This window comes from Xylocopa sonorina, unplaced genomic scaffold, assembly GCF_050948175.1.
Source record: "Xylocopa sonorina isolate GNS202 unplaced genomic scaffold, iyXylSono1_principal scaffold0043, whole genome shotgun sequence".
Taxonomy (NCBI): domain Eukaryota; kingdom Metazoa; phylum Arthropoda; class Insecta; order Hymenoptera; family Apidae; genus Xylocopa; species Xylocopa sonorina.
In genome coordinates this window covers 876835-893701 of record NW_027490114.1, presented here as the reverse complement: position 1 = coordinate 893701, position 16867 = coordinate 876835, and positions in this window count along the sequence as shown.

Here is a 16867-nt window from a genome sequence, read left to right as displayed (position 1 = left end):
ATCGTCAATGTACGAATTTTAACTCTCGGTGGGAACTTTTTTCTTCAAACTACTGTCAATATTCAAATTTTAACTAATGGTTGAAATCTTTTTGTTAAACAATCGTCAATAAACGAATTTTAATACTAGGTTAGAATTTTTTTCTTCAAACTACCGTCAATGTACGAATTTTAACTCTCGTTGGGAACTTTTTTCTTCAAACTACTGTCAATATTCAAATTTTAACTCCTGGTTGGAATCTTTTTGTCAAACAATCGTCAATACACGAATTTTAATACTAGGTTGGAATTTTTTTCTTCAAACTATAGCCTATATACGAAATTTAACTCTAGGTAGGAATTTTTTGGTCAACGTATCGTCAATGTACGAATTTTAACTCTCGGTGTGCACTTTTTCCTTCAAACTTCTGTCAATATTCAAATTTTAACTATTGGTTGGAATCTTTTTGTCAGACAATCGTCAATACACGAATTTTAATACTAGGTTGGAATGTTATTCTTCAAACTATCGCCTATATACGAAACTTAACTCTCGGTAGGAATTTTTTGGTCAACCTATCGTCAATGTACGAATTTTAACTCTCGGTGGGAACTTTTTTCTTCAAACTACTGTCAATATTCAAATTTTAACTAATGGTTGAAATCTTTTTGTTAAACAATCGTCAATAAGAGAATTTTAATACTAGGTTAGAATTTTTTTCTTGAAACTATCGCCTATATACGAAATTTGACTCTCGGTGGGAATTTTTTGGTCAACCTATCGTCAATGTACGAATTTTAACTCTTGGTGGGCACTTTTTTCTTCAAACTACTGTCAATATTCAAACTTTAACTAATGGTTGGAATCTTTTTGTCAAACAATCGTCAATACACGAATTTTAATACTAGGTTGGAATTTTTTTCTTCAAACTATCGCCTATATACGAAATTTAACTCACGGTGGGAATTTTTTGGTCAACCTATCGTCAATGTACGAATTTTAACTCTCGGTGGGAACTTTTTTCTTCAAACTACTGTCAATATTCAAACTTTAACTAATGGTTGGAATCTTTTTGTCAAACAATCGTCAATACACGAATTTTAATACTAGGTTGGAATTTTTTTCTTCAAACTATCGCCTATATACGAAATTTAACTCACGGTGGGAATTTTTTGGTCAACCTATCGTCAATGTAATAATTTTAACTCTCGGTGGGAACTTTTTTCTTCAAACTACTGTCAATATTCAAATTTTAACTAATGGTTGAAATCTTTTTGTTAAACAATCTTCAATAAACGAATTTTAATACTAGGTTAGAATTTTTTTCTTCAAACCACCGTCAATGTACGAATTTTAACTCTCGTTGGGAACTTTTTTCTTCAAACTACTGTCAATATTCAAATTTTAACTCCTGGTTGGAATCTTTTTGTCAAACAATCGTCAATACACGAATTTTAATATTAGGTTGGAATTTTTTTCTTCAAACTATAGCCTATATACGAAATTTAACTCTAGGTAGGAATTTTTTGGTCAACGTATCGCCAATGTACGAATTTTAACTCTCGGTGTGCACTTTTTCCTTCAAACTTCTGTCAATATTCAAATTTTAACTATTGGTTGGAATCTTTTTGTCAGACAATCGTCAATACACGAATTTTAATACTAGGTTGGAATGTTTTTCTTCAAACTATCGCCTATATACGAAACTTAACTCTCGGTAGGAATTTTTTGGTCAACCTATCGTCAATGTACGAATTTTAACTCTCGGTGGGAACTTTTTTCTTCAAACTACTGTCAATATTCAAATTTTAACTAATGGTTGAAATCTTTTTGTTAAACAATCGTCAATAAGCGAATTTTAATACTAGGTTAGAATTTTTTTCTTGAAACTATCGCCTATATACGAAATTTGACTCTCGGTGGGAATTTTTTGGTCAACCTATCGTCAATGTACGAATTTTAACTCTTGGTGGGCACTTTTTTCTTCAAACTACTGTCAATATTCAAACTTTAACTAATGGTTGGAATCTTTTTGTCAAACAATCGTCAATACACGAATTTTAATACTAGGTTGGAATTTTTTTCTTCAAACTATCGCCTATATACGAAATTTAACTCACGGTGGGAATTTTTTGGTCAACCTATCGTCAATGTACGAATTTTAACTCTCGGTGGGAACTTTTTTCTTCAAACTACTGTCAATATTCAAACTTTAACTAATGGTTGGAATCTTTTTGTCAAACAATCGTCAATACACGAATTTTAATACTAGGTTGGAATTTTTTTCTTCAAACTATCGCCTATATACGAAATTTAACTCACGGTGGGAATTTTTTGGTCAACCTATCGTCAATGTACGAATTTTAACTCTCGGTGGGAACTTTTTTCTTCAAACTACTGTCAATATTCAAATTTTAACTAATGGTTGAAATCTTTTTGTTAAACAATCGTCAATAAACGAATTTTAATACTAGGTTAGAATTTTTTTCTTCAAACTACCGTCAATGTACGAATTTTAACTCTCGTTGGGAACTTTTTTCTTCAAACTACTGTCAATATTCAAATTTTAACTCCTGGTTGGAATCTTTTTGTCAAACAATCGTCAATACACGAATTTTAATACTAGGTTGGAATTTTTTTCTTCAAACTATAGCCTATATACGAAATTTAACTCTAGGTAGGAATTTTTTGGTCAACGTATCGTCAATGTACGAATTTTAACTCTCGGTGTGCACTTTTTCCTTCAAACTTCTGTCAATATTCAAATTTTAACTATTGGTTGGAATCTTTTTGTCAGACAATCGTCAATACACGAATTTTAATACTAGGTTGGAATGTTATTCTTCAAACTATCGCCTATATACGAAACTTAACTCTCGGTAGGAATTTTTTGGTCAACCTATCGTCAATGTACGAATTTTAACTCTCGGTGGGAACTTTTTTCTTCAAACTACTGTCAATATTCAAATTTTAACTAATGGTTGAAATCTTTTTGTTAAACAATCGTCAATAAGAGAATTTTAATACTAGGTTAGAATTTTTTTCTTGAAACTATCGCCTATATACGAAATTTGACTCTCGGTGGGAATTTTTTGGTCAACCTATCGTCAATGTACGAATTTTAACTCTTGGTGGGCACTTTTTTCTTCAAACTACTGTCAATATTCAAACTTTAACTAATGGTTGGAATCTTTTTGTCAAACAATCGTCAATACACGAATTTTAATACTAGGTTGGAATTTTTTTCTTCAAACTATCGCCTATATACGAAATTTAACTCACGGTGGGAATTTTTTGGTCAACCTATCGTCAATGTACGAATTTTAACTCTCGGTGGGAACTTTTTTCTTCAAACTACTGTCAATATTCAAACTTTAACTAATGGTTGGAATCTTTTTGTCAAACAATCGTCAATACACGAATTTTAATACTAGGTTGGAATTTTTTTCTTCAAACTATCGCCTATATACGAAATTTAACTCACGGTGGGAATTTTTTGGTCAACCTATCGTCAATGTAATAATTTTAACTCTCGGTGGGAACTTTTTTCTTCAAACTACTGTCAATATTCAAATTTTAACTAATGGTTGAAATCTTTTTGTTAAACAATCTTCAATAAACGAATTTTAATACTAGGTTAGAATTTTTTTCTTCAAACCACCGTCAATGTACGAATTTTAACTCTCGTTGGGAACTTTTTTCTTCAAACTACTGTCAATATTCAAATTTTAACTCCTGGTTGGAATCTTTTTGTCAAACAATCGTCAATACACGAATTTTAATATTAGGTTGGAATTTTTTTCTTCAAACTATAGCCTATATACGAAATTTAACTCTAGGTAGGAATTTTTTGGTCAACGTATCGCCAATGTACGAATTTTAACTCTCGGTGTGCACTTTTTCCTTCAAACTTCTGTCAATATTCAAATTTTAACTATTGGTTGGAATCTTTTTGTCAGACAATCGTCAATACACGAATTTTAATACTAGGTTGGAATGTTTTTCTTCAAACTATCGCCTATATACGAAACTTAACTCTCGGTAGGAATTTTTTGGTCAACCTATCGTCAATGTACGAATTTTAACTCTCGGTGGGAACTTTTTTCTTCAAACTACTGTCAATATTCAAATTTTAACTAATGGTTGAAATCTTTTTGTTAAACAATCGTCAATAAGCGAATTTTAATACTAGGTTAGAATTTTTTTCTTGAAACTATCGCCTATATACGAAATTTGACTCTCGGTGGGAATTTTTTGGTCAACCTATCGTCAATGTACGAATTTTAACTCTTGGTGGGCACTTTTTTCTTCAAACTACTGTCAATATTCAAACTTTAACTAATGGTTGGAATCTTTTTGTCAAACAATCGTCAATACACGAATTTTAATACTAGGTTGGAATTTTTTTCTTCAAACTATCGCCTATATACGAAATTTAACTCACGGTGGGAATTTTTTGGTCAACCTATCGTCAATGTACGAATTTTAACTCTCGGTGGGAACTTTTTTCTTCAAACTACTGTCAATATTCAAACTTTAACTAATGGTTGGAATCTTTTTGTCAAACAATCGTCAATACACGAATTTTAATACTAGGTTGGAATTTTTTTCTTCAAACTATCGCCTATATACGAAATTTAACTCACGGTGGGAATTTTTTGGTCAACCTATCGTCAATGTACGAATTTTAACTCTCGGTGGGAACTTTTTTCTTCAAACTACTGTCAATATTCAAATTTTAACTAATGGTTGAAATCTTTTTGTTAAACAATCGTCAATAAACGAATTTTAATACTAGGTTAGAATTTTTTTCTTCAAACTACCGTCAATGTACGAATTTTAACTCTCGTTGGGAACTTTTTTCTTCAAACTACTGTCAATATTCAAATTTTAACTCCTGGTTGGAATCTTTTTGTCAAACAATCGTCAATACACGAATTTTAATACTAGGTTGGAATTTTTTTCTTCAAACTATAGCCTATATACGAAATTTAACTCTAGGTAGGAATTTTTTGGTCAACGTATCGTCAATGTACGAATTTTAACTCTCGGTGTGCACTTTTTCCTTCAAACTTCTGTCAATATTCAAATTTTAACTATTGGTTGGAATCTTTTTGTCAGACAATCGTCAATACACGAATTTTAATACTAGGTTGGAATGTTATTCTTCAAACTATCGCCTATATACGAAACCTAACTCTCGGTAGGAATTTTTTGGTCAACCTATCGTCAATGTACGAATTTTAACTCTCGGTGGGAACTTTTTTCTTCAAACTACTGTCAATATTCAAATTTTAACTAATGGTTGAAATCTTTTTGTTAAACAATCGTCAATAAGAGAATTTTAATACTAGGTTAGAATTTTTTTCTTGAAACTATCGCCTATATACGAAATTTGACTCTCGGTGGGAATTTTTTGGTCAACCTATCGTCAATGTACGAATTTTAACTCTTGGTGGGCACTTTTTTCTTCAAACTACTGTCAATATTCAAACTTTAACTAATGGTTGGAATCTTTTTGTCAAACAATCGTCAATACACGAATTTTAATACTAGGTTGGAATTTTTTTCTTCAAACTATCGCCTATATACGAAATTTAACTCACGGTGGGAATTTTTTGGTCAACCTATCGTCAATGTACGAATTTTAACTCTCGGTGGGAACTTTTTTCTTCAAACTACTGTCAATATTCAAACTTTAACTAATGGTTGGAATCTTTTTGTCAAACAATCGTCAATACACGAATTTTAATACTAGGTTGGAATTTTTTTCTTCAAACTATCGCCTATATACGAAATTTAACTCACGGTGGGAATTTTTTGGTCAACCTATCGTCAATGTAATAATTTTAACTCTCGGTGGGAACTTTTTTCTTCAAACTACTGTCAATATTCAAATTTTAACTAATGGTTGAAATCTTTTTGTTAAACAATCTTCAATAAACGAATTTTAATACTAGGTTAGAATTTTTTTCTTCAAACCACCGTCAATGTACGAATTTTAACTCTCGTTGGGAACTTTTTTCTTCAAACTACTGTCAATATTCAAATTTTAACTCCTGGTTGGAATCTTTTTGTCAAACAATCGTCAATACACGAATTTTAATATTAGGTTGGAATTTTTTTCTTCAAACTATAGCCTATATACGAAATTTAACTCTAGGTAGGAATTTTTTGGTCAACGTATCGCCAATGTACGAATTTTAACTCTCGGTGTGCACTTTTTCCTTCAAACTTCTGTCAATATTCAAATTTTAACTATTGGTTGGAATCTTTTTGTCAGACAATCGTCAATACACGAATTTTAATACTAGGTTGGAATGTTTTTCTTCAAACTATCGCCTATATACGAAACTTAACTCTCGGTAGGAATTTTTTGGTCAACCTATCGTCAATGTACGAATTTTAACTCTCGGTGGGAACTTTTTTCTTCAAACTACTGTCAATATTCAAATTTTAACTAATGGTTGAAATCTTTTTGTTAAACAATCGTCAATAAGCGAATTTTAATACTAGGTTAGAATTTTTTTCTTGAAACTATCGCCTATATACGAAATTTGACTCTCGGTGGGAATTTTTTGGTCAACCTATCGTCAATGTACGAATTTTAACTCTTGGTGGGCACTTTTTTCTTCAAACTACTGTCAATATTCAAACTTTAACTAATGGTTGGAATCTTTTTGTCAAACAATCGTCAATACACGAATTTTAATACTAGGTTGGAATTTTTTTCTTCAAACTATCGCCTATATACGAAATTTAACTCACGGTGGGAATTTTTTGGTCAACCTATCGTCAATGTACGAATTTTAACTCTCGGTGGGAACTTTTTTCTTCAAACTACTGTCAATATTCAAACTTTAACTAATGGTTGGAATCTTTTTGTCAAACAATCGTCAATACACGAATTTTAATACTAGGTTGGAATTTTTTTCTTCAAACTATCGCCTATATACGAAATTTAACTCACGGTGGGAATTTTTTGGTCAACCTATCGTCAATGTACGAATTTTAACTCTCGGTGGGAACTTTTTTCTTCAAACTACTGTCAATATTCAAATTTTAACTAATGGTTGAAATCTTTTTGTTAAACAATCGTCAATAAACGAATTTTAATACTAGGTTAGAATTTTTTTCTTCAAACTACCGTCAATGTACGAATTTTAACTCTCGTTGGGAACTTTTTTCTTCAAACTACTGTCAATATTCAAATTTTAACTCCTGGTTGGAATCTTTTTGTCAAACAATCGTCAATACACGAATTTTAATACTAGGTTGGAATTTTTTTCTTCAAACTATAGCCTATATACGAAATTTAACTCTAGGTAGGAATTTTTTGGTCAACGTATCGTCAATGTACGAATTTTAACTCTCGGTGTGCACTTTTTCCTTCAAACTTCTGTCAATATTCAAATTTTAACTATTGGTTGGAATCTTTTTGTCAAACAATCGTCAATACACGAATTTTAATACTAGGTTGGAATTTTTTTCTTCAAACTATAGCCTATATACGAAATTTAACTCTAGGTAGGAATTTTTTGGTCAACGTATCGTCAATGTACGAATTTTAACTTTCGGTGTGCACTTTTTCCTTCAAACTTCTGTCAATATTCAAATTTTAACTATTGGTTGGAATCTTTTTGTCAGACAATCGTCAATACACGAATTTTAATACTAGGTTGGAATGTTATTCTTCAAACTATCGCCTATATACGAAACTTAACTCTCGGTAGGAATTTTTTGGTCAACCTATCGTCAATGTACGAATTTTAACTCTCGGTGGGAACTTTTTTCTTCAAACTACTGTCAATATTCAAATTTTAACTAATGGTTGAAATCTTTTTGTTAAACAATCGTCAATAAGAGAATTTTAATACTAGGTTAGAATTTTTTTCTTGAAACTATCGCCTATATACGAAATTTGACTCTCGGTGGGAATTTTTTGGTCAACCTATCGTCAATGTACGAATTTTGACTCTTGGTGGGCACTTTTTTCTTCAAACTACTGTCAATATTCAAATTTTAACTATTGGTTGGAATCTTTTTGTCAGACAATCGTCAATACACGAATTTTAATACTAGGTTGGAATGTTTTTCTTCAAACTATCGCCTATATACGAAACTTAACTCTCGGTAGGAATTTTTTGGTCAACCTATCGTCAATGTAAGAATTTTAACTCTCGGTGGGAACTTTTTTCTTCAAACTACTGTCAATATTCAAATTTTAACTAATGGTTGAAATCTTTTTGTTAAACAATCGTCAATAAGCGAATTTTAATACTAGGTTAGAATTTTTTTCTTGAAACTATCGCCTATATACGAAATTTGACTCTCGGTGGGAATTTTTTGGTCAACCTATCGTCAATGTACGAATTTTAACTCTTGGTGGGCACTTTTTTCTTCAAACTACTGTCAATATTCAAACTTTAACTAATGGTTGGAATCTTTTTGTCAAACAATCGTCAATACACGAATTTTAATACTAGGTTGGAATTTTTTTCTTCAAACTATCGCCTATATACGAAATTTAACTCACGGTGGGAATTTTTTGGTCAACCTATCGTCAATGTACGAATTTTAACTCTCGGTGGGAACTTTTTTCTTCAAACTACTGTCAATATTCAAACTTTAACTAATGGTTGGAATCTTTTTGTCAAACAATCGTCAATACACGAATTTTAATACTAGGTTGGAATTTTTTTCTTCAAACTATCGCCTATATACGAAATTTAACTCACGGTGGGAATTTTTTGGTCAACCTATCGTCAATGTACGAATTTTAACTCTCGGTGGGAACTTTTTTCTTCAAACTACTGTCAATATTCAAATTTCAACTAATGGTTGAAATCTTTTTGTTAAACAATCGTCAATAAACGAATTTTAATACTAGGTTAGAATTTTTTTCTTCAAACTACCGTCAATGTACGAATTTTAACTCTCGTTGGGAACTTTTTTCTTCAAACTACTGTCAATATTCAAATTTTAACTCCTGGTTGGAATCTTTTTGTCAAACAATCGTCAATACACGAATTTTAATACTAGGTTGGAATTTTTTTCTTCAAACTATAGCCTATATACGAAATTTAACTCTAGGTAGGAATTTTTTGGTCAACGTATCGTCAATGTACGAATTTTAACTCTCGGTGTGCACTTTTTCCTTCAAACTTCTGTCAATATTCAAATTTTAACTATTGGTTGGAATCTTTTTGTCAAACAATCGTCAATACACGAATTTTAATACTAGGTTGGAATTTTTTTCTTCAAACTATAGCCTATATACGAAATTTAACTCTAGGTAGGAATTTTTTGGTCAACGTATCGTCAATGTACGAATTTTAACTTTCGGTGTGCACTTTTTCCTTCAAACTTCTGTCAATATTCAAATTTTAACTATTGGTTGGAATCTTTTTGTCAGACAATCGTCAATACACGAATTTTAATACTAGGTTGGAATGTTTTTCTTCAAACTATCGCCTATATACGAAACTTAACTCTCGGTAGGAATTTTTTGGTCAACCTATCGTCAATGTACGAATTTTAACTCTCGGTGGGAACTTTTTTCTTCAAACTACTGTCAATATTCAAATTTTAACTAATGGTTGAAATCTTTTTGTTAAACAATCGTCAATAAGAGAATTTTAATACTAGGTTAGAATTTTTTTCTTGAAACTATCGCCTATATACGAAATTTGACTCTCGGTGGGAATTTTTTGGTCAACCTATCGTCAATGTACGAATTTTAACTCTTGGTGGGCACTTTTTTCTTCAAACTACTGTCAATATTCAAACTTTAACTAATGGTTGGAATCTTTTTGTCAAACAATCGTCAATACACGAATTTTAATACTAGGTTGGAATTTTTTTCTTCAAACTATCGCCTATATACGAAATTTAACTCACGGTGGGAATTTTTTGGTCAACCTATCGTCAATGTACGAATTTTAACTCTCGGTGGGAACTTTTTTCTTCAAACTACTGTCAATATTCAAACTTTAACTAATGGTTGGAATCTTTTTGTCAAACAATCGTCAATACACGAATTTTAATACTAGGTTGGAATTTTTTTCTTCAAACTATCGCCTATATACGAAATTTAACTCACGGTGGGAATTTTTTGGTCAACCTATCGTCAATGTACGAATTTTAACTCTCGGTGGGAACTTTTTTCTTCAAACTACTGTCAATATTCAAATTTTAACTAATGGTTGAAATCTTTTTGTTAAACAATCGTCAATAAACGAATTTTAATACTAGGTTAGAATTTTTTTCTTCAAACTACCGTCAATGTACGAATTTTAACTCTCGTTGGGAACTTTTTTCTTCAAACTACTGTCAATATTCAAATTTTAACTCCTGGTTGGAATCTTTTTGTCAAACAATCGTCAATACACGAATTTTAATACTAGGTTGGAATTTTTTTCTTGAAACTATTGCTTATATACGAAATTTGACTCTCGGTGGGAATTTTTTGGTCAACCTATCGACAATGTACGAATTTTAACTCTTGCTGGGCACTTTTTTCTTCAAACTACTGTCAATATTCAAACTTTAACTAATGGTTGGAATCTTTTTGTCAAACAATCGTCAATACACGAATTTTAATACTAGGTTGGAATTTTTTTCTTCAAACTATCGCCTATATACGAAATTTAACTCACGGTGGGAATTTTTTGGTCAACCTATCGTCAATGTACGAATTTTAACTCTCGGTGGGAACTTTTTTCTTCAAACTACTGTCAATATTCAAACTTTAACTAATGGTTGGAATCTTTTTGTCAAACAATCGTCAATACACGAATTTTAATACTAGGTTGGAATTTTTTTCTTCAAACTATCGCCTATATACGAAATTTAACTCACGGTGGGAATTTTTTGGTCAACCTATCGTCAATGTACGAATTTTAACTCTCGGTGGGAACTTTTTTCTTCAAACTACTGTCAATATTCAAATTTTAACTAATGGTTGAAATCTTTTTGTTAAACAATCGTCAATAAACGAATTTTAATACTAGGTTAGAATTTTTTTCTTCAAACTACCGTCAATGTACGAATTTTAACTCTCGTTGGGAACTTTTTTCTTCAAACTACTGTCAATATTCAAATTTTAACTCCTGGTTGGAATCTTTTTGTCAAACAATCGTCAATACACGAATTTTAATACTAGGTTGGAATTTTTTTCTTGAAACTATTGCTTATATACGAAATTTGACTCTCGGTGGGAATTTTTTGGTCAACCTATCGACAATGTACGAATTTTAACTCTTGCTGGGCACTTTTTTCTTCAAACTACTGTCAATACTCAAATCTTAACTAATGGTTGAAATCTTTTTGTCAGACAATCGTCAATAAACGAATTTTATTACTAGGTTGGAATTTTTTTCTTCAAACTATCGCCTATATACGAAATTTAACTCTGGGTGGGAATTTTTTGGTCAACCTATCGTCAATGTACGAATTTTAACTTTTGGTGGGCACTTTTTTCTTCAAACTACTGTCAATATTCAAACTTTAACTAATGGTTGGAATCTTTTTGTCAAACAATCGTCAATACACGAATTTTAATACTAGGTTGGAATTTTTTTCTTCAAACTATCGCCTATATACGAAATTTAACTCACGGTGGGAATTTTTTGGTCAACCTATCGTCAATGTACGAATTTTAACTCTCGGTGGGAACTTTTTTCTTCAAACTACTGTCAATATTCAAATTTTAACTAATGGTTGAAATCTTTTTGTTAAACAATCGTCAATAAACGAATTTTAATACTAGGTTAGAATTTTTTTCTTCAAACTACCGTCAATGTACGAATTTTAACTCTCGTTGGGAACTTTTTTCTTCAAACTACTGTCAATATTCAAATTTTAACTCCTGGTTGGAATCTTTTTGTCAAACAATCGTCAATACACGAATTTTAATACTAGGTTGGAATTTTTTTCTTCAAACTATAGCCTATATACGAAATTTAACTCTAGGTAGGAATTTTTTGGTCAACGTATCGTCAATGTACGAATTTTAACTTTCGGTGTGCACTTTTTCCTTCAAACTTCTGTCAATATTCAAATTTTAACTATTGGTTGGAATCTTTTTGTCAGACAATCGTCAATACACGAATTTTAATACTAGGTTGGAATGTTTTTCTTCAAACTATCGCCTATATACGAAACTTAACTCTCGGTAGGAATTTTTTGGTCAACCTATCGTCAATGTACGAATTTTAACTCTCGGTGGGAACTTTTTTCTTCAAACTACTGTCAATATTCAAATTTTAACTAATGGTTGAAATCTTTTTGTTAAACAATCGTCAATAAGAGAATTTTAATACTAGGTTAGAATTTTTTTCTTGAAACTATCGCCTATATACGAAATTTGACTCTCGGTGGGAATTTTTTGGTCAACCTATCGTCAATGTACGAATTTTAACTCTTGGTGGGCACTTTTTTCTTCAAACTACTGTCAATATTCAAACTTTAACTAATGGTTGGAATCTTTTTGTCAAACAATCGTCAATACACGAATTTTAATACTAGGTTGGAATTTTTTTCTTGAAACTATCGCCTATATACGAAATTTGACTCTCGGTGGGAATTTTTTGGTCAACCTATCGACAATGTACGAATTTTAACTCTTGGTGGGCACTTTTTTCTTCAAACTACTGTCAATACTCAAATCTTAACTAATGGTTGAAATCTTTTTGTCAGACAATCGTCAATAAACGAATTTTAATACCAGGTTGGAATTTTTTTCTTCAAACTATCGCCTATATACGAAATTTAACTCTGGGTGGGAATTTTTTGGTCAACCTATCGTCAATGTACGAATTTTAAGTTTTGGTGGGCACTTTTTTCTTCAAACTACTGTCAATATTCAAACTTTAACTAATGGTTGGAATCTTTTGGTCAAACAATCGTCAATACATGAATTTTAATACTAGGTTGGAATTTTTTTCTTCAAACTATCGCCTATGTACGAAATTTAACTCACGGTGGGAATTTTTTGGTCAACCTATCGTCAATGTACGAATTTTAACTCTCGGTGGGCTCTTTTTTCTTCAAACTACTGTCAATATTCAAATTTCAACTAATGGTTGAAATCTTTTTGTCAAACAATCGTCAATAAACGAATTTTAATACTAGGTTAGAATTTTTTTCTTCAAACTACCGTCAATGTACGAATTTTAACTCTCGGTGTGCTCTTTTTTCTTCAAACTACTGTCAATATTCAAATTTCAACTAATGGTTGAAATCTTTTTGTCAAACAATCGTCAATAAACGAATTTTAATACTAGGTTAGAATTTTTTTCTTCAAACTATCGCCTATATACGAAATTTATCTCTCGGTGTGAATTTTTTGGTCAACCTATCGTCAATGTACGAATTTTAACTCTCGGTGGGAACTTTTTTCTTCAAACTACTGTCAATATTCAAATTTTAACTAATGGTTGAAATCTTTTTGTCAGACAATCGTCAATAAACGAATTTTAATACTAGGTTGGAATTTCTTTCTTCAAACTATCGCCTATATACGAAATTTAACTCTCGGTGGGAATTTTTTGGTCAACCTATCGTCAATGTACGAATTTTAACTCTTGGTGGGCACTTTTTTCTTCAAACTACTGTCAATATTCAAACTTTAACTAATGGTTGGAATCTTTTTGTCAAACAATCGTCAATACACGAATTTTAATACTAGGTTGGAATTTTTTTCTTCAAACTATCGCCTATATACGAAATTTAACTCTGGGTGGGAATTTTTTGGTCAACCTATCGTCAATGTACGAATTTTAACTGTTGGTGGGCACTTTTTTCTTCAAACTACTGTCAATATTCAAATTTTAACTAATGGTTGAAATCCTTTTGTCAGACAATCGTCAATAAACGAATTTTAATACTAGGTTGGAATTATTTTCTTCAAACTATCGCCTATATACGAAATTTAACTCTGGGTGGGAATTTTTTGGTCAACCTATCGTCAATGTACGAATTTTAAGTTTTGGTGGGCACTTTTTTCTTCAAACTACTGTCAATATTCAAACTTTAACTAATGGTTGGAATCTTTTTGTCAAACAATCGTCAATACATGAATTTTAATACTAGGTTGGAATTTTTTTCTTCAAACTATCGCCTATATACGAAATTTAACTCACGGTAGGAATTTTTTGGTCAACCTATCGTCAATGTACGAATTTTAACTCTCGGTGGGCTCTTTTTTCTTCAAACTACTGTCAATATTCAAATTTCAACTAATGGTTGAAATCTTTTTGTCAAACAATCGTCAATAAACGAATTTTAATACTAGGTTGGAATTTTTTCTTCAAACTATTGTCAATATTCAAATTTTAAATATTGGTTGAAATCTTTATGTCAAACAATCGTCATTACACGAATTTTAATACTAGGTTGGAATTTTTTTCTTCAAACTGCTGTCAATATTCAAATTTTAACTACTGGTTGGAATCTTTTTGTCAAACAATCGCCAATGTACGAATTTTAACTCTGGGTGGGCACTTTTTCTTCAAACTACTATCAATACTCAAATTTTAACTATTGTTTGGAATCTTTTTGTCAAACAATCGTCAATACACGAATTTTAATACTAGGTTGGAATTCTTTTCTTCAAACTATCGTCAATATACGAAATTTAACTCTCGTTGGGAACTTTTTTCTTCAAACTACTGTCAATATTCAAATTTTAACTCCTGGTTGGAATCTTTTTGTCAAACAATCGTCAATACACGAATTTTAATACTAGGTTGGAATTTTTTTCTTCAAACTATAGCCTATATACGAAATTTAACTCTAGGTAGGAATTTTTTGGTCAACGTATCGTCAATGTACGAATTTTAACTCTCGGTGTGCACTTTTTCCTTCAAACTACTGTCAATATTCAAATTTTAACTATTGGTTGGAATCTTTTTGTCAAACAATCGTCAATACACGAACTTTAATACTAGGTTGGAATTTTTTTCTTCAAACTATCGCCTATATACGAAATTTAACTCACGGTGGGAATTTTTTGGTCAACCTATCGTCAATGTACGAATTTTAACTCTCGGTGGGAACTTTTTTCTTCAAACTACTGTCAATATTCAAATTTTAACTAATGGTTGAAATCTTTTTGTTAAACAATCGTCAATAAGCGAATTTTAACACTAGGTTGGAATTTTTTTCTTCAAACTATTGTCAATACTCAAATTTTACCTAATGGTTGAAATCTTTTTGTCAGACAATCGTCAATAAACGAATTTTAATACTAGGTTGGAATTTTTTTCTTCAAACTATCGCCTATATACGAAATTTAACTCTCGGTGGGAATTTTTTGGTCAACCTATCGTCAATGTACGAATTTTTACTCTTGGTGGGCACTTTTTTCTTCAAACTACTGTCAATATTCAAACTTTAACTAATGGTTGGAATCTTTTTGTCAAACAATCGTCAATACACGAATTTTAATACTAGGTTGGAATTTTTTTCTTCAAACTATCGCCTATATACGAAATTTAACTCTGGGTGGGAATTTTTTGGTCAACCTATCGTCAATGTACGAATTTTAACTCTCGGTGGGAACTTTTTTCTTCAAACTACTGTCAATATTCAAACTTTAACTAATGGTTGGAATCTTTTTGTCAAACAATCGTCAATACACGAATTTTAATACTAGGTTGGAATTTTTTTCTTCAAACTATCGCCTATATACGAAATTTAACTCACGGTGGGAATTTTTTGGTCAACCTATCGTCAATGTACGAATTTTAACTCTCGGTGGGAACTTTTTTCTTCAAACTACTGTCAATATTCAAATTTTAACTAATGGTTGAAATCTTTTTGTTAAACAATCGTCAATAAACGAATTTTAATACTAGGTTAGAATTTTTTTCTTCAAACTACCGTCAATGTACGAATTTTAACTCTCGTTGGGAACTTTTTTCTTCAAACTACTGTCAATATTCAAATTTTAACTCCTGGTTGGAATCTTTTTGTCAAACAATCGTCAATACACGAATTTTAATACTAGGTTGGAATTTTTTTCTTGAAACTATTGCTTATATACGAAATTTGACTCTCGGTGGGAATTTTTTGGTCAACCTATCGACAATGTACGAATTTTAACTCTTGCTGGGCACTTTTTTCTTCAAACTACTGTCAATACTCAAATCTTAACTAATGGTTGAAATCTGTTTGTCAGACAATCGTCAATAAACGAATTTTATTACTAGGTTGGAATTTTTTTCTTCAAACTATCGCCTATATACGAAATTTAACTCTGGGTGGGAATTTTTTGGTCAACCTATCGTCAATGTACGAATTTTAACTTTTGGTGGGCACTTTTTTCTTCAAACTACTGTCAATATTCAAACTTTAACTAATGGTTGGAATCTTTTTGTCAAACTATCGTCAATACACGAATTTTAATACTAGGTTGGAATTTTTTTCTTCAAACTATCGCCTATATACGAAATTTAACTCACGGTGGGAATTTTTTGGTCAACCTATCGTCAATGTACGAATTTTAACTCTCGGTGGGAACTTTTTTCTTCAAACTACTGTCAATATTCAAATTTTAACTAATGGTTGAAATCTTTTTGTTAAACAATCGTCAATAAACGAATTTTAATACTAGGTTAGAATTTTTTTCTTCAAACTACCGTCAATGTACGAATTTTAACTCTCGTTGGGAACTTTTTTCTTCAAACTACTGTCAATATTCAAATTTTAACTCCTGGTTGGAATCTTTTTGTCAAACAATCGTCAATACACGAATTTTAATACTAGGTTGGAATTTTTTTCTTGAAACTATTGCTTATATACGAAATTTGACTCTCGGTGGGAATTTTTTGGTCAACCTATCGACAATGTACGAATTTTAACTCTTGCTGGGCACTTTTTTCTT